General features: G+C 40.9%; 1 long non-coding RNA gene across 1 annotated transcript in view; it reads left to right on the top strand.

The window, feature by feature from the left end:
- The window catches only part of LOC137151224 (uncharacterized), a 60,564-nt gene extending 41,314 nt beyond the window's left edge, over positions 1–19,250 (top strand). Inside the window, exon 6 of the long non-coding RNA XR_010919216.1 lies at positions 19,236–19,250. This is a non-coding gene — a long non-coding RNA (uncharacterized lncRNA). The remainder of the gene's footprint in view (positions 1–19,235) is intronic.
- Positions 19,251–19,471: the final 221 nt, after the last annotated feature.

Genomic DNA, 19,471 nt, shown 5'->3' with positions numbered 1-19,471 from the left:
AGAATCTCCCTATTCTTCTCTGTTTTAGCACCCTTGCATGCCTGTACATTGTTAGATGTATCCACAGGCCCAATTATCTTTCTGACTAAGACATTTTGGACAATATTTTCTCTAGATGCTCTCTTAGATTGTTCTTATCTAGCCACGGAGATAGTTATGGAGCAACATGAGACAATTCTTCCATGTGACCAGGCAACTTCCTACCATCCAGTAAAAAATTGTATATGGTTAAAACTCGTCCATTTCCTTGTTGCAAAGAAACTCATGAAGTTATAGCAAACTCCAGGCCAAGTCTTTGCTGCTCCAAGGGGTCTTCCCTGGACACTGTTCAGCCCAACCCCTCTCTAGCCAGGGAGCTACTCCCACCTCCATTACAGAGTGGCAGTAATGAGCCTCCATCTACTGCAATGAGTCAAGCAGGACCAGTTCCTCACCTGGTTCCAACAGCTGCTCCACGCTGCCTTCCTGTTATATGTAGTGCAAGGAATGAAATAACAGTTTCTGCAGTAGTCAGCCTAAGGGAGACACTATAAATTGGAAGACAAACCAAGATGGACAGGGAGCAGAGCCCAAAGTGTTGAGTCCTAGAGAACCCAAAGGGCCCTTTATCAGAGATCCCGTCAAATGGAACCTGTGGTTATAGCTAAGCCATTGCTCACACCACTGTCATTAACAAAAGGGCTTAAAAAAGCAGCTGAGATTAATTTTAAAGAGATTGTAGTGCTTAAAGGCGTAATCATTCAAGGTATTGAACAGCCTGGCGTGAATCAATGCTTAAGTACATTTATTCCATAGACTTGTGTGTTGTCCCACTGAATGTAATTGGAACTATTCAAGTGCATTGAAGTGCTTTGCTGGATTGGGTCCCAGTGCTCAGGACTTTTCAGAATTGAGCCCCAAAGTATCAGATTGGATAATACTAGAGGCAGAGTCTGGTATGCATGAGTGTAGCAGGAACAGTGGTCGTGCCACCTTCTTCTCACGGATAATTGAGATAAGACTAGAACTTTGGTCCTTCAGCTTCCAAAACACAGGCCTTGTTTACATGTGTGGAGGAGAGCTGTCTCAGTGGAGAGGAGTGGTAGACCTGCCATTCTTTGCAACGTACTTTCCCTCTTTTCCAACCACCTCTACTTGTTCCCTTTTTACAGCTGGCACATTGAGATACAGAGTTTAAATAACTTGTGCAAGATCATTTCATGGCAGAGCTGGAGGTAGACGCCTGTATGCTTGATCTGAGTCCTGTGCTGAAGCCACAAGATCATCCTCTAGTCTACACGGTATGAAACGAGCAGAAATACCTAAAACTGTAACAGACAGTACCTATTTGTATCCCATCACTATGCAAAGTTTAATGGACAGTACGTAGGGCTTTCCACATGTGACTGCAAAGTTTTTACATCGTGGTTCCTATTCTAAACCACTGGTACCTGGTACTTAGTTCTAGGACCACAATGATGGGATTATCAATGTGAATTAAGCAGGAAACACAAGAGGTTAGTAGGAACGTATAGAAAGACAGCAAACTTTCACAATTAGTGGATAGATGAATGGATAATAGTTATACGAGTACACACCTTTCTGAGACAATGTACTCATCTTGATACATTTCTGTTCATCGCTCTTATTACAAATGAAAAATGGGGCCCTCTTTTGCTGGCTTTATTTAATTAATGGGAATGCGTTTCACAAAGAAGGAATTAATCTTTCTGCTCCTGATCCATAACCCATTAAAATCTAGGGACAGACTTCCATTGGCCTGAATGTGCTTTGACTTAGGCCCTTTAATAGTGGGCATAATGACTTTTGAGGAAACATTTCCATTAGACTACTTGCTGTCTCTATCCCCAGTGATAGATGGAATGACTTGTTATAATCCTGGTATAATATAAATCACAAATGGGGAACAAAAGTTTTGCCCTGCTCAGCCATAAAATAGATGTAATGAGCACTGTAGCTGAACAACAGTTTCATTTTAAAAGCTATAGATGTAATGACTTGGTAGTAATACATTAACGACAGTTAGTCATTTACCAGCTTGTTTAAAAAATAGGTTTTAATGGCACCTACAACTTGTCAATACATGTTTAAAAACACAGGCAACTTCTTTTAAATAAATCATTCATGATGAATCTTAACTTATGAGATAGAGGTTGAAATCTTCCTGTCTGTCTATCTTGTCTGTCTGTGGAACAATCCGTATGTTAAATTGTTAACATTTTGCATTATAAATGATTATGGTGACCTTTTCTTTGAGATGCTCTCACACGAGAGCATGCCAGACCTCAGGCTTTAGAGGTGCCCATTCTTTATCACATGAAATTTTGTTCAGCTCTTGCTTGTGCAGCTCAGGAAAATTTTGGCAGCCTGCCAAACTAGCAGAGACGCAGTAGCAGCACCAGTGGCAGACATTGTATTGGGAACTCATGGTAGAAGCCAGAGCAGCTATAGGAGGAGGAGGAGGAAGAGAGCTGGACTTGGCTACCCTTTGGACCTGGCCCATGGCCCTAATTCTCCATTATTGCCCCCGTAGGACTTGGCTCCCTCCTCCATAAATACCTCCTGTCCAGGCCCTGGCACCTAGATCCAGCAAACTTCCCCCCCCCAGTAATAAATAAATCATCAAATACTCATATCACAGAATGCTATCATACATTCTGTATAAGACAGACAAGTAACTGAAAACATATTGTAGAAAATGATTTAAAGCATTTTTAAAAACTGTATTCGAACTATTTCTTCTGCTTTTAAGGCCAACTGCCTTAGTCATCACAAGTCTGATTGTGCAGGATGAAGAGAAAAATGGAGAGAAAAAATTCAGTTAAAACATGTAAAATGCTTCAAAAACTACCCAAAAAAGCTGGTCTCGACATAAAAATGCTATGATTTTAAAGTCTGCCTGTAGTAGAAACAATGTCTGGGATGCAACTGGAAATCTAGCCTTTTCAGTGGTATAAAGTTCCCACATATAGTCTTTGCAGGGATGCAAAACCCTATATGTGGAAGCTGTATTTTATATATAGAAAACCTGCCCTAGATACTCTTTCTAGGTCTATGCAGAGGTAACATGAGGATGAGAGGCAGTTCCACATTTGGGGGGAGAAGGAGAAGGCATTGCTCTGAGAAATTGATTATTTAAAATAATAATAGTGGTTTAAAATTGGTGAGGGGTTTGGAATGCTACAGTAAATCCCAGGGAGATGAAGTGGGGGCAGGTGATACAGCTGTGGGCATGCAATACATTTATCAGATGGTTCTCTAGTTTATCACATGTATGTCACCCGAACACAGAAAGGTCTATATATAAATATATAATTATCTATCCACCCACCCCTCTAGCTAGAGAAGTATATAGTACTTTATCTAGGAAGTCCAACAATGTAAAGATATGTATGCAAATCTTGAGAAGGGACACATTTTATTATAAAAGATTCCTTTAATGAAAATTGCACTTTCCACATAAAATTCCTAAATGGGTTTGGAAAAGACATCTGAAGTTTAAAAAAAAAAAGTAAGCCGGAGGCTTTTGGATAAACCAACATAATTAATCAGCTCAACCAGTTGTGTTTGTTCAGTCTTGCAAAACACAGAGGCAGACTCCAGTACTGAGTATCTGACATAGTATTTGATTTTCCTTAGCAATCTTTATTTAATCAGTGCATAAACAGCTTTTCAGAAAGAAAGAAAAGACTGTCATGAAACAGTACAAAGACCTGCATTCTTCCAAAGTTCTGTGCTTATATCAGTCGAAATTCTCCCTTTAATTTATGGTCTTAGTACATTAACATCATTTCTCTACTGCACATACATGATGCTACTTTTTCTTTACGGTGGGTAGTAGAGAACTGGGTGAATTTGATCTAATATGGTTATTATATGATTTTTTGTGGTTTATGCATTAACGTATGCTTGTTTTATGAGTTTTATGCTTGTATTGTTGATTTGAGTTGAAAATTCAAAAAATGTTTTAAAGACATACAGGGAAAAATAGCTAAATTCACGTTTATGGTTTAATGACACTGAGGAAGCTTCAGGTGCTATATGACTTCATACTCAATCTCCTCTGTAAGTATCTTGTAGTAAAATAATATTTAGCAATCTGCTGTCTACTTGATAGATTTAAAGAAACTAACTGTATTGTTATTCAATAAATCATGAAGGACTGGACCTTGAAAATATGACGATATTCAGTTAACTTACAGATTCCGTTACAGCCATTACAATCAGACATATCAGTGAAGAAACTTTTAATTTGCTCTAACAAAAAAAATTAAAACTACAAACAGCTATGTTTTCTGGGTTTGAGCTCAAAATAAAAAGACTAAAAGAAGGGATTCTGTCCCGTTAGGAATGCCTTTGAAGATGAAAATACCAAAGCAGTAATGATTTTTCCAGCCACATTCTGGGTCATACACTGAGCCAAAGGCCAGTGAATGAGCACATTAGTGTCTGGGCAGTACTAGTAAAGGCGATCTCACGAGTGATGTCAGCGTGGATTTAGACATTAAAGGGAATTAAATGCCAATTCAGCACGTGTCCAACTTTAAGCATGAACTATTCACAAGCTTTAAGTTAGACATGTGCTTAAGTCCATTGGTGAACCGGGGCCTAAAAAGCCTTTCATGGCTGCTTTTTCTCTTAGCTAATTTTGTTTTGTTTTATTTTTTGTTTTAGCTTTTTTATAAAACAGCAAAAAATTTAGGATTAATTGTTGCCATTAAATAGGCATTGGCTTACTGCCAGATGTCTGTTTTCCTACAGTTACCAGCCGAGACATGGTTCTGAAGGAATGTATATTGCTTTGAATGGGCACCCTGTCTGAGAAGAGGGAATTAAAGTTCTGCTGTTTTCAAAGGGTGTTAAAAAGGAATCAGACATCCCTATCATATTACCCTTGTTTCCCCATAAAGGTAAGACTTGCAGAACTTTTGGGCGCTACATTTTAACTGAGCAGCTTCTTGCTTGGATCCAGGTGATCCCATGAGGGTTCCCAGAGGACACACTGTACCAGGATTACTCCATTTCCCATGTGGAAGGGGTTGTGCTGGCTTTGCGACCATATAGACTCCCTCCTTTGCCCCACACAGAAACCCCTCAGTTTGAGTTTGCTTCACAGAGTTCAGGGGGAAATGGTGAGGGGCAGAAGTAGTGGCACAAGCGAGTTATTACTCTGTTCCTCACAGTCCCTTGCAGGCCCCAGAGATTTCTTCATGGAAATCCATGTGGCCGGCTCTGGGCAATAGGTCTCTTACTAAGCAAACATGCGGGGGATGTGAATCTTGCCATTGGTTGGTTATCTCAAGTTGATGCCATGCTGCTGAGGTAGAGGGGCCCATTGGAAAGAGAGAGAGAGTGACCTGGCCCTGTTGCTCTAGCTACTGTATCAGACTTGAAATTCCTGCTGCTCTCTTGCAGTAGTGTGTTTCAGTCCGCGCTGCTATGGCTGTCTCAGCTGGATGTGGCTCTTTGTGTCATTTATCCCAAACTGCGATGCTGACTCATTCAATCCAATCGTTTGAAGAGAACAGTGATATTTATCATTGCATTTTCAGTTGGCAATGCAGATGCCTGTTCAGCTAAAGGATGTCACCACTGACCTTGTAAACACAGGATGTTGATGTCTGATTTTTATGTGCTTTTAAAACTGTATATACACCTTTTAAATATGTGATGCAAGGGGGCACTGAGCATGGCAAAGAGATCATGTTAAGTGTCGCATGCAGTTCTAGCCAGAGCTGCTCTTGCATCACATGGAACTAAAGCATGAGAAATGGAGCAGCTCCTAAGCAAAACTGGCTTTGCTTCCAGGAAAATGATCCAGAGCACAGCGGAGTTGAGGAAAGGACCCCTCAACTGAACCAAATGTTTCAGAGCAGATTCTACTGTTACTCACTCACTGTGGGATTTGACCTTCATGGATTCTCATTGTGATCCTGCTCTCTCCACTTCACTGTATGACAATGTAGGCAGGCACTACAGACACCTCCTCTGTGATGCATCGGGGTGAGGAGTTTCCTTACCTGTGTTTGTCACCGGATCCCATCAGAGCAGAAAGACTGTTCCTGCTTGGTAGGGACCTTGTGGGTGTGCCAAAGATTCGTTAGTTTGAAGGTGGTATCCTCTTTTCAAATCTAAGCGACGAATGCTGATATTAATAACCATAACTCCAGGCTACTTGGCTAGTTGGAGGCTCCTGGAGGGAGGCTGTAGGCTCTGTTATAACCCTTGAGGTTGGCATTAGTTCAAAAAAATGGTACACTCTAGAGTTTACTGTGTAGCTTTTATTTCTGGCAATTTAACATCATTGTTGAAGCCCATAATCTTGTAAATGTCAAGACAGTCCCTGGAACCTATGTTACACATAATTGAGGCAGTCACTTTACTTTATATCTGATCCATATGACTTGTGCAATCCATTGTAGCAAGAAATAACATGATGCTTCCAAGAAAATGTGACACCAAGTTCAGTTACTAAAACAGAAGTTTTAAAAAATCTGCAGATCCTTTTTTTCCCCTCCTCCCACAGAGACTTGGTGCGATAGCTCACATGACTGGAATATTCGTAGAGAAGGGTACAGTTTGTTCAGGAAGGATAGGCAAGGGAAAAAGTAAGGCGTGATGCCTTGTATGTCAAAAATGTATACACTTGCATTGAGGTCGAGATAGAGGTCAGAGGCAGATCTGTTGAAAGTCTTTGGGTAAAGATAAAGGGGTAAAAAATAAGGGTGACATCATGGCAGGGTTCTACTACAGGCCAACTAATCAGGAAGAAGAGGTGGATGAAGTTTTTTAAAAAATAACTAACAAAATCATCTAAAGACAGAACTTGGTGGTTGGGAAAAAAAAATACAGCAGGTCACAGATTATCCAACAAGTTCTTGGGATGCATTGGAGACAACTTCTTATTACAGAAGGTGGAGAAAGTGACTAGGGGAGAGGGTGTGAATTGATTCTGACAAATAGGGAGGAAAAGTTGAGAATTTGAAGGTGGAATACAGTTTAGGTGAAAGTGATCAAGAAATGATAGAGTTCAGAATTCTAAGGAATGATAGAAGGAAAACAGCAGAATAAAGACAATGGACTTCAAGAAGCAAACTTTAGCAAACTCAGAGAATTGGTAGGTACAATCCCAGGGGAAGCAAGCCTAAAGGAAAAGAGAGTTGGAAATATTCTTGAAAGCGACATTAGAGTACAAGAGCAAACTATCCCAATGCATAGAAAAGATAGGAAGTATGGTAAGAGACCATTCTGGTTTAACCAGGAGATCTTCAGTTACCTGAAGCTCAAAGAAGAGTCATAGGAAAAGTGGACAGTAGGTCAAATTATGAAGGATGAACATGAAAAACACCACAAGCATGTAGGGACCAAATTAGAAAGGTCAAGGCAAAAAAAGAGTTTAAACAAGCTAGCTAAGATAACAAGAAAACATTTTACAAATGTATTTGAAGCAAGAGGAAGACCAAGGACAGGATAGGTCTATTACTCAATGAGGAGAGAAAGCTAGTAATAGAAAATGCAGTAATGGACAACATGTTAAATGCCTTTTTTGTTTCAGTTTTCACCAGACAGATGATCAGTGATCAGACGATTAACAGTGAACATCAGTGTAAATGGGGTAGGATCTGAGGCTAAAATAGGAAAAGAACAAGTTAAGAATTACTTAGTCAAGTTAGGTGTCTTCAAGTCAGCAGGGACTGACAAAATGCATCCTAGAATACTTAAGGCATTGGCTGAAGTGATCTCTGAACCATTAGTGATTATCTTTGAGAATTTATGGAGAATGGGAGAGATCCCAGAAGACAGGAAAAAGGCAAATATAGTAGCTATCTATAAAAAAGGGAATAAGGATAACCCAAGGAATTATGGACCAGTCAGCTTAATTTTGGTATCGGGAAAAATAATGGAGCACGTTATCAATTTGTAAGCACCTAGAAGATGATAAGGTGATAAGTAACTGTCAATGTGGATTTTAGAAGAACAAATCATGTCAGACCAACCTAATCCCCTTCTTTCACAGGGTAACAAGTTTTGCGAATAGCGGGTGACACTGGCAGACAGGTATGAGCTCATGCTCCTTTCTCATACTGAGGCCATATCTATACTGACGGTAGCAAATTTGCCGCCGCCAGATCGATCTTTCTGGATCGATTGAGTGGTCAGTGTAGACCCGCTCAATCCATCAGGAAGTTGACGCTGGTAAACCACCCCCTCAAATAGCGTAATGCTGCATCGACGGGCACAGCTCAGTGTAAACAGCGCGCAGAAGGGAAGCAGAGCAATCGATGTGAGTTACGCAAGCTACTCTGCATAGTTTGCGTAACTCCCATCGACTGCCACCGAACCTCCAGGTAAGTGTAGACCAGGGCTCAGAGATAAGTAACCACAAAAGAACAGGTAGGTTGCATAACTGTAGAAGTAATCTGAAAATAGGAGGTTTTTATGGGAGCTTTTGCAATATGATCCACTGTAAAAATAACAATTTATCTGTGTCAATGTGGTTAAGAAATAATTAATAAAGTGATTGAGGCAAACAGCTTATGTCAATAGTTGGAAGCATACGTATGGTCATGCGTAATACCACGCATAGACAAAGGGCTGGCTTAAGTTTGCTATGGGCATGGAAATGGTCAAATATGGGCATAGAGCTGAAGTGAGTTATATAACTTAAGAGTAATAAAAGAGCTGGGTATTTTCCTACACATTTTCCCTGACAGTCAGATTGTGCTGACCCTTAGGGAGATGTGCAATATGGGTGGAAGGGTAAGGCACTTTCCTCACCCACCCCTCAAATGGCCTATATAAGGCCCAGGCCCATCCCTGCATGTGGGAATCCCTACTCCGCTGCAAGCCACAGTTCCCCAGAGGAGGAAAGGAGGAGATGGGGCCCTGATTCTGCTTTACTATATACACTAGCCAAGAAAGCTGTCCAGCTGCATAAGGGAAGTATGGGGCTCCTCAAAAAGGGATGTAGTAGTGGGCACACACTCTGTGCACATGGGGGCTCCAAGAAGCATTGTTCAGACTGCTTCCTGTTGCTCCATTTGAGACAGTGCAATCCTTTATGGCCCCTTGCTATAGGCTGTGCCTAAATGGCATGATTGAAGTCTGAGGGCCAGACTCAGCAAATCTATGAATCTTCGTCCCTGCAAGAATGGACACATATTAATAGAGTCCAAGGCCAGCGGGGACCATTGTGATAATCTAGTCTGACTTGCTGTATAATAGGCCATAGAACTTCCACTAAATAATTCCTAGAACATATGTTAGAAAGACATCCAGTCTTGATTTTAAAATTGACCGTGATGGAGAATCCATCATGACCCTTGGTAAATGGTTCCAATGGTTAATTATCCTCACTGTAATTCCCAGGAGAAGGGAAAAGGAGTGTCTATGCAGATGGGCCTCTGCACTACTTTTGCATTATGGAGGTGGATCCTGTGTAGACCCAGAATGAGCAAAGAAGGAGGTGGCAGTTGGAGGAGGGTGTGGAAGGGCAGCAGGCAAAGAAATGTGCTGTAGTTTGGCCTCAGATTGGGGTGTGTTTGTTATTTTGTACCCCCATCCCTTGCTGTGACCCTCTTTCAAAGGCCAATAATTTGAGCTTTTCTGACAGGGAGGGGTGAACTTCACCTTAACAGAAAGTGTTCCTATTTTCTAACTTCTGATTGGCTAAGATGTAGCCCCTACGAAGTACAGGGTACGCTTAACGAGTTCATTCTCGTTCCACCAACTCTAGCAGCCCTGGAGGTATTTAGCACCTTGATAACCAGGCACTGTGCAGTCTTTTGCTTGTATATAATAACTCCAAGTTCTGTGAGTTGTCTACAGTAATGGAAAATTAAACATGTTTATATCGTCCAGTTTCTGAGACTAAATCCTGACGCACGTTGCCTGATTGTCTGCGGTAATCATGATATTGTCTAACGTAGCTGGTTTAGCTTTTACACAGACCCCTCTTTGCTTTCACAGCTGCAGGTGACACAATCCTTCCAGGAGCCCATCAGTGTGCAGGGGGAGTTGCACCATCAAATAAGCACTGGTCCATCCAGAGGGCAGTGTGGTATTACTCACCACCTGGTGCGGGCAGACTGTGCCCCAGGAGGTGGCCTCTTTGGGGTGATGTGCACCCTTGGGGTGCGAGGGGAGAGCAGTCCCTGTAATCCTTCAGGCACAGAGGCTTTCATTATGTCCGAACTTTGCCTGGAGGATGAAATGGAAAGCGCTTTGCATCCCAGTCTCTGCTCCACATTATGCTAGGACCAGGCAGAATCTGGCTGTAAGTGTCTCAACCTCCAAGGAGTGTGCAGAATGATGTATTAAGAAAACGCATACCCTCTGACTGGAAGTCCACAGTCACAGGCCAAAGTCCTTCTCATCAATATCCTGAAACCCTTATTGCCAGCACGGCGCTAATATATTATTACTGTGACATTTAACAGCGGGCTCTCACTTTTCATCTGAGACAATCCTTCCTTTTTTTGAATCTATTCTTAAGCAGTTATTCATCTAATTGTTCTCAATCCGAATGGATGACTGAAGAGAAACTCCCTAAAGAGATGCCAGTGCAACATCTGTCTGAGAAAGGCTTATCATAGGATTTTCACACTCACCCCCCAGAGGAAAGCACGTGTTCTCTGTGCCACGTTGTCTCTGGCAGTGAAGCAAACTCCCAATCAGCAGTTTCTGAAGGCAAACACCTGCAAACCCTATTCATTGCCTTGTATGAAATGTTGCCCTGACCCTATCCCTGTATTATTCTGAAAGAGAATTCCAACCAGTTACATTCCACCCTGCAGGTTGTGGCATATCAGGAGACAGACGAGAGTGAGGGTCTGAGGGAAACCCCTGGGCCCCCACCCACCAGGCAGAGGGGCTCTCTCTTTGCACAGCTCACAAGCCTCTCCTGTCACCGGCAGCATGGCTGGCATGGTTTCCTAGCCATCATTGGTCCCCCAGTGGTGGCAGCACTTTCTGAAAGGGTACACAGAGAAGAACAGGGACAGGTGGAGCTGCTTAGAGCACCATTAATGTCACTGTTTACAGGATGGTCATCACGACATGAATGGCTACAAAGTAATCTTGTTTAGGCAAAAGTTACAGGAAAGGGGAAGAAAAGCTACATGCAACATGAGTGATTGAGTTGTTTAGATTTATCATAGCCGGTGGAGGTACCTGCCAGGACTGTGGGCACCCCATTCTTATATTAAACATTCATAAGACATATAACAATGCAATGTAGCCTGATTGATTATTGCCATGATAAAATTTTTTATGCGGGGTGCAATGTGCACTTGCCATTGCAACAGGTTCTTTATTCAGGTGATTACTTAGCGTAATTAAGAAGATGATATGGGTGGAGCATAAAACTAGAGCCCATCGAAGATCAGCTCATGGGGCAATGATTCACAACAATATAAAGAGCTGCCCCTCCCATACTGCTAGATAGGAGGATAATCCAATAAACCCAATGCTCAGCTTATCCTTTCCCCACAAGCCTGCGGAAAGTGCTGGACTCCAGAGAATGCCTGGTTGGTTTGTAATCCAGGGTCCCTAGGACTAAGGGGGAAAAAACACGTACTCAAAATGAATAAATACCCTGTTAGCAGCTCCCTCTTTTTTATAGCTAGAGATCTCCAGCTCAGGCATCCCTCTGGTTACAGGAGGGGCAATAGCAGGGGCAATCATTCAGGTAACCAGCAATCTAACCTCAAGATGGCAAAGGCAAGCGTAATTGTGAACTTTTTTGAAAATGTGACCCCACCTGACTAAATTCCCGGATACAGCAGGCTGTAATAAATGTGAAGAGAAAAGCATTATAACAGTTAAAGGGCACCAGTGTTTCTTCTTCTTCCGTTCTCTCTCATTGTTTCATAATCTTGAGGTATGTCCCACCAACATTAGATCCAGGTTTGATGCTGTAAACCATATTTAGTAAAACAAGTTTGCCACCATTATCCCAACATTTGATTTTATTTTGGAGCTGCAGCACAAAGATGAAAGAGATTGAATATAACAACCATACCATTCGGCAAAACCAGCAGTGCTTTACTTGGTTGCCTAGCTTGTGGGGAGCTAATTGTGACCTTGTGTTAAGTGTCAGATTTAAATAGCGAGAACAGATTTCCACTTCTAGGGCCCGCCAGAACCATAGGCTCTCTGAGGCATTAAAAAGAACACGCACAAGTATTTGCAGGATCATAAATTCTGAAAGCGCTTATGAAAGTGAATAAGCCAGCACATCAGTGTGGGAAAGTTTTATTTTGGGGCCTCCAGGCTATTGTTATTTATTACTATAGACAAGGTAGCTAGGGACAGTCCCTAAACTATACACTAGGAAGATCTTTGTGGCATGTTTACACAGTCATAGACAGTCCAGCCGCTCTTGGCATTGTAAGGCATTTTCCTATTCAACTTGTCACGTATACATAGTTTTTCAATGCTGATGAACTATTTTAACCTTTATAATAACACTTTATACTTACACATGGCTTTCTTCTGAAAAGTACTTTCCAAACAATTTATTAAGTCTCACATACCTCCCTTGTGGTGGGCATTATTATACCCATTTTACAGGTGGGTAAGATCAAGTATTGATAGGCTAAGAAAAAAAGGTGGGCATTTAAAGTTAACCGTCCAAATCCATATTTTGGCCCCCTAATAAACTGACCTGGTTTTCAGAAATACTACATGACCACAACTTCCAGTGATTTACATAACATCTGTAAAAATCAGGCCATGGATTATGCACCAGAATATGGATTTGGGTGGCTAATTTTAAATATCTCAGTTTAGTCATCTCAAATATGACAACTCTGACCACATTGTGAGTCACTGGCAAAGTTCGGAACAGAACCCAGAACTCCTGGGTCCTAGGCTCCTGCTTGAATTTATGAATTTCTCTTACAAGCAAATGTCAAATATTGATTATAATCAACCAAGCGACAGTCACAGTTTTGGTTTCACTTAGCAGTCTGTGGCTGTGAATTTTGTATAAGCTGTAGTGTATATTGAGTTGTATTTATACCAAAAAAAAAAAAAAAAAAATCAAAGAAAGGAAAGGGTCCATTAGAATTTGTGAAATGCTCTAAATGTCCCAGATTAAAGACACTATTTGAGGTCTTAATAGGTCTATCTATTGTTTTTTTAATTGAGAAAATGGAATAGGAGTCTGACTTATTATGACTCTCTCTGAAAATCAAGCACTGCGCTTGGAATATCAGTGGATGATATTGCCTTTGCGAAAAATGTTCTCCTGCAAAGGTTTAATCAAAACTATATATGCAATCTCAGTGAAAAGCATTGTAAACCCACTCTCAAATGCAAATTTAATTCAGCTCAGGAAGATCTATTATATAAACCATTGAAAAATCATGATCTAGAAAATTTGGGATACATACATTTCTGGTCGGCAATAGTACAGCTTTCCAAATCAGCCCATCAAAGCACTTCAGTCTATTTTCCCAAATAGTATTATGTTGCAAGTTATAACCAGTAAACAACCATGTTTAGTTCTCAGCAAGTCAAATATGAAAAAAAGAATCAGGAAGCAAAAATAAGAAGCTAATAAAACATGCTGTGCCAACATTATGTTGCTATATATGTATCATAATTAATTACATTTTCACAGGGGATGTGAAACTAATATTTGCCCAGTTGATTTTTGTTCAGTCAGGTTTTTTAACTTTTTTGTATTTGTTTGATGTTTTTCTCCTATTATAAGGATATTGCCTAAAGTATACCTGTGTCACTTGCACATTAGAACAACAAAGAGAAAAGTTCTGTACAAACGTAAATCAGAGTGGCATTTGGCCCTAAGAGATGAACACTCTTTGAACCCGCGAGAAGTGACATTTTCATTGAAAATTCCAGCGGCTATGACGGTATTTCTTGTTAAAATATTTTTTCTGTCCAATCCTTATTTTTTTGGCAAGTGAAGATGAAATTAGAAATTGTTTCCTGTATTTCACCAGGACAGAAAAAATAAAAATGATTGTGTCATTGATGTCATTAATTTTTTAAACAGAACTCTCCATTAGTTTAAGATATGGGCTAATATAGATCTATTCTTGCCCTTTCATTCATGAGTTAGCTCCATTGGCTTTAATGGGATTATGTGTGTAAAGCAGGCATATTTGGAACTTCTTTTATTTCTCTAAACTATCATCGTAACATGAAACAGCCACAGGTGTATAAGGATGCCCAAGTCTTGTTATACTTTTACGCTGCTCTGGCAGAAAAAAGGGGCCTTAAAATGAGCAGTGCAAAGGGTCCATGGTACAAATGAGAATAAGCCCTAGTGCCTGCTGGCCAGATAATCATCTGCTGTATATTAGTATAGCTTCAATTACAATGATTTACATGAGCGGAGGAGCTGGCCCTTCATTCCTAGCACACTTGTTTGGAGTGTTTCCCCACTGATTTCAATGGGAGTTCTAGTTATGCAAACAATCCAGGCCTGGGGCCTGAGTTTTTGTTTATCTGCTCCAGCCTTTTGTGGTTTGTGATGTTTTGCACTTTACTGACAATGAAACAACTAGTGCTATTGGGTGCTCAACCTGAGGCACCTTAGAGGAGCCTGATTTTCTGACACTGGTCTCTTTAAGGCCTTGTCTACACTGGAAAGTTTTGTCGACAAAAGTTTTGCTGGCATACAGCCACCGCTGTAATTAAATCGCTGTTCTGTGTCTTCACTGTCTCTTTCTCTCAGTGGAGTGCATTCAGACTATCAGCTCTTTTGTCGACACAGGGAGCAGTGCACTGTGGGTAGCTATTCCACTGTGCAACAGCACGCAGGGTGCTTTGGGAAGGGTTTGCAATGCCTCATGGGACAGGCACAGCATCACATGATGAAGGTTTCTGAATCCCATTATTCCATGGGCATCCTACTAGTTTGACAGCTGCTTTTCAACTGCCCTGTCAGCCAAACTGACACTGCTGAACACAAACACAAGAAGCCCACAGAAGCAGGGGATGGGGGAGAGTGAGAGAGTGTGTGTGTGTGTGTGAGAGAGAGAGAGAGAGACGCACACGCACACACAGAGAGAGAGAGAGAGAGAGACAGACAGCGTGTGTTGGGGACAGTGAGTTTGTCTGCACTCATCGTTGTCTCTTTAACTTCAGACAACAGCAGTTGGAAGCAACCAATCCCAAGACAGAAGCTGCTACACAGACAGCTCATAGCTGGCGTCCTCCATTTCCCCACCTGCCTCACCAGAGACGGGGCCAGTACTCCCGCGGGGGCCGGGGCGGGGGCGGGGGCAGGGGCAGGGGCAGGGGCAGGAAGAGGAACACAGACACAGTCCTCATCTCTCTCCCTGGCTCTTCATGGCACATCAGGAGTTACACCTTTCCCCTCTAGTTTAGGGCAGGCAGGCAGGACTGTGTTTGCTGCGCTGTGGAGTGAGCTCTCAACGGTGAGTTAGTAAACTTGAAAACTTCCTGGGGCTTTGAAAGGGGATGGGCGGAGGCAGATGGCTCCAGGGCAGCCGAGCTCAAAGTGCTTACCAGAGCGGCACTCACGATGGCATGCTGGGAATAAATGGGAGGCTATTTTCAGCGATATAACCTAAGGGCAGTGTCTACACACGTTTCACAAAAACTTTGCCGAAAAAGGCTCTACGCCTCTCGTCTAGGTGGTTTTATTTTGTTGACAAAACAGGGCAGTTTTGTAGACAAAAGGGTCATTGTAGTGTGTGCACCAGCCCTGGTTTGTCGACAAAACTCTCTAGTGTAGACCAGGCCTAAAATGTCTCAAACTGAGTACCTAAGAAGTGGAGGCAGCCAAAGTCACTAGTCACCACTGAAAATCAAATGTGTTTAAACAAGTTTACCATTGAAAATTTCTCATTAAAATAACTAAAAGAAATATTGCAATGTTCTATTAAAATCTTCAGTTCTATTTTAAAGGATCAACATATGTTCGAAATGGAGATGACGGGGACTTAGGACAAGCTTTAATCTAATATCTCGGGTTTACTCTTCAACTGTTATTGAAAAACCACACTCCCTACATTCTGCTAATTTTCCACTGTGCCCGCCCCATGCTGGAAACTGGAGAAGAGTGTGAACATATTTAATATAGGGCCATATCCCTGCCCAATCCCAAGTCAGTGGAAGTCTTTGATTTCAGTGACCGGTGCACCCCATTGAATTCAGTAGAGTTGCCCAGAGATAGCTGAGAACAGCATTTGATTTCATTTTTTTACAGCTCCAGACCTGTCACGTTAGTGGAGGTGTTTGCAAAAGCAGTCAAGTGGCAAACTGTTCAAAAGCGTTATTTGGAAATGTTAGACAAAAATATTCTTCGGCTAGCCTTGAGCTGTTTTTCAGCAATAATTAGCAAGGACAAACAGTGAATCAAATTAAATAATGTATGTATACTTATTTGAATATATTAAGTTCTGGGGGGAAACTGGTATCTTCCATACTACCCCATAGCCATTGTTGACTAATGCTGGCTTTTTAATGGTGTTCCCTATGTAACACTCTAATTTGCTAGAAAACATTCAAAGAAGGTAAATAAACTGAATGATTAAGGTGTTAATAGCTCGTCTGGTTTAAAGTTAATGGCTAACTTCATTCTTTTCAGCATAAGGGAGAATGTTTTCCACGCAGTAAAATCATTAAACCAAAACAATAAGGCATTAGTCCATAAAACGTTGAGATAGTCAGTTGTGTCTCAAGCACCATAATGCTGCATTGGTGTGGTTTTGAAAAGATAACAGGTGGATTCTCCCCCTGCTTTTCCTCATTGCTTCACTGACAGTCCTTGGACTCCAGTTGGGTTTTGGTTTCTCTTGTAGCAGCTGAGTGTGAAAAGCAAGCCAGCCACTAGGTGACCGGTTAAAAACAGCAGGGCACTGTGGAAGAGAACTATTTTACAAGATTAAAAATGTCATAAATTTAGCAATAAAATAGAAATGTTTTGCCACTCCAGTTTGTTACAGATTAAGTAGCCTTCTGAGGCTGGGTAAATAAGTGTTGTTATACTGCAGTGCCACTGTGTTGTCTACCCATTTCAGAAGCCAGTATGTACATTGCTAGAGCTGGGCAAAACTCCTGTTAACAGGGGGAAGGACAGCAATCTTTATCATTTTTAGAATGATCAGTTAATTTTGATAGGTGTTCACATGATTTTAATCAACAATATGTATTGCATGAGCACTGTACAAAGAGACTGATCAAAGGGTGCTTTGCACATTTTCCCTCATTTTATTTCTTTCTTTAAGTCATGGGCATGATTTCTGTGTTTGATCCCCCCAGTTCTCCTGCAAACTTTGTAATAGTTGAGCCAATTTGAGGTTACATATTTCTGTAGCTTTAACTGCCACTGGTGCAAACAAACCAACTGTAACTTACAATACCAGTTGCATAAGTCAATTTCACTGTACAGCATGCCAAGATTTTGATCATAGTGGGATACGAGTATGTCCTAGCGTGTGTGTGGATCTCTACCCATTTCTTGTGGAAATATAACATTAGGAGCAGCTGTGGGGCCCAGGGAACTTCCCTTGCAGCATGTTGACAAGATGTTGGACCAGAGCTGCATGGGGCCAGAACTGCTGAAGCTGTTCAGACCATCTGAGCACAAGGCCCTGGCCTCACAGGATCTATGGATTTGGGGGGAGACCCCTGGCCTGCTCAAGGGACAAAACCAGTTCCACAATGCAACAAAGAGAGATTTCCTCTTTCCTTATATACCTCTCCAATGGGTTTTCCCAAGGGAGAGGGTGATCAGATTCTAAAGTAATATTTTTGCTGAATATATTTGCTGTTTCAAAAGCTAAATGAAAGTATTGCTATTTATTGCAATGCTGACCCTGGTTTACTCTCTGCTCTTGCAGTTGATTTGAAGTCCATGTGAGCTGTAGTCTTTTCACCAATACTATTAGGGCTGGTTGAAAATTTCCATTGAAATATTTCTTTGAGAGAAAATGGGTTTTTGGCAGAATGAAAGTTTTTGTGAAGTGTCTGTTTTCACCAGAAGATTACGAGTTTGTCTCCAAAAAACAAATACCTGGCACAAATACCAAAACCAAACTGAAAATTTCAATTTGGAAATGTCGAAACACAATGTTCTGACATTTTAAATCTGTTTCATTTTGGCTCAGTTCTCCATTAAAGTTCATTGGTTTGAGCCATCATAGAGACTCGTGGGAGTTTTAGTTCATGTGGCTGATGTCTTTGTTCTTCTCCAAGGACTAGGTTCCCTGGTCAGACTATGTCTCCCATGATTCACTGCAGTTATGTGACTCCCATGATGCATCACAACAGGTCAGCTATAGGGGAGTCTGATGTTTCATGAGAGATGTAGTTCAGCCCGGGAGCCCAGCCCACTGAAATGAAAGGAGCCATGAGGAATCTGAGCTACAATTCCCATGAGGTATTGCAGTCACACAGGCGGATACAATTTGGTGTCGACTTTAACCAAAATGAAACATTTCCTTTGATTTGACAAATATTTTTTGAAATATTTTGATTTATGCCATCCCCATGAACTGAAATTAAATATTTTGTTTTGATTTTCCCAATAGAAACATTTATTTTTTGGCCAAACATTTGCAGTTTTTGGGTTTTCAACAAAAAGTTGAACTATTCTGTGGAAAATTTTCAGTGAAAATGGATTTTTTTCATTTTTGTTGAAATTGTCTGGAGGAAAAGAAACCATTTTCCAACCATTTTATATACCTGCCTTCATTTCATAGGGGGGGCCAAATTTGTATGTCCAAAAAACTGAAAAATATAAAACAAAACAGAAATACATATGCATTTAGTGTGAGATTTTCAGGTGTTCAGCATTGGCATAACTCTATTTTCATTGACTTCAGTAGGAGCACAGCAACACTGGTAGCTTTTGAAAATTCTGCCCATAATATTCTCAGCAGGATACTAATATCCTACCACTGAGGTACAATACAATTTTAAATTAAAAATAAACTTCAGAATAGAGCTTAAAACTAAGAACAGAGTTTAAAATATAAGAGACTAGCCCTCAGTGGGTCTAGATTTTGTAATAATATTCATTCTAAGTGTATTGTGGGAGTAATAACTTTTGTATTAAGTAGAGTTACAAAAATTCTTCCATTCTGGGGTTATTGGTTTGACAAAAATTATATTGGATTTATCTACATTGTTTATGATCAATGACCATTTTTTAGTTCCCAGCAAAGTAAATACTCAGTTCTTCCACATCCTTGGACCCTTTTATAATTACTTTTCTCATTAATCTTTTCCAGAAAGCTGTTTACAACCGCCTACTTCCAGAAGTGGCTTTTTCCCCCTCTCAAAATACAAAACAATTTCATTTTTGCTGGGAACAATTTGAAAGACTACTGCCAAACCTGCATAACTTAAAAATTGTTTTAAAAGGAGTTGACAATGACACCCGTAATAAGAATCCTCCAGCTTTTACAGATGCAAATTCATGTACGTAAACATCCTTGGAACATGGATAGTTGAAAGAAAAATGTCA

The sequence above is a fragment of the Emydura macquarii genome, unplaced genomic scaffold, assembly GCF_026122565.2.
Source record: "Emydura macquarii macquarii isolate MOO-44397 ecotype Brisbane River unplaced genomic scaffold, CSIRO-AGI_Emac_v2 contig_1045, whole genome shotgun sequence".
NCBI lineage: Eukaryota > Metazoa > Chordata > Testudines > Chelidae > Emydura > Emydura macquarii.
Note: the sequence above shows the minus strand (reverse complement) of the source record. Positions and strands in the feature narration are given on the sequence as shown.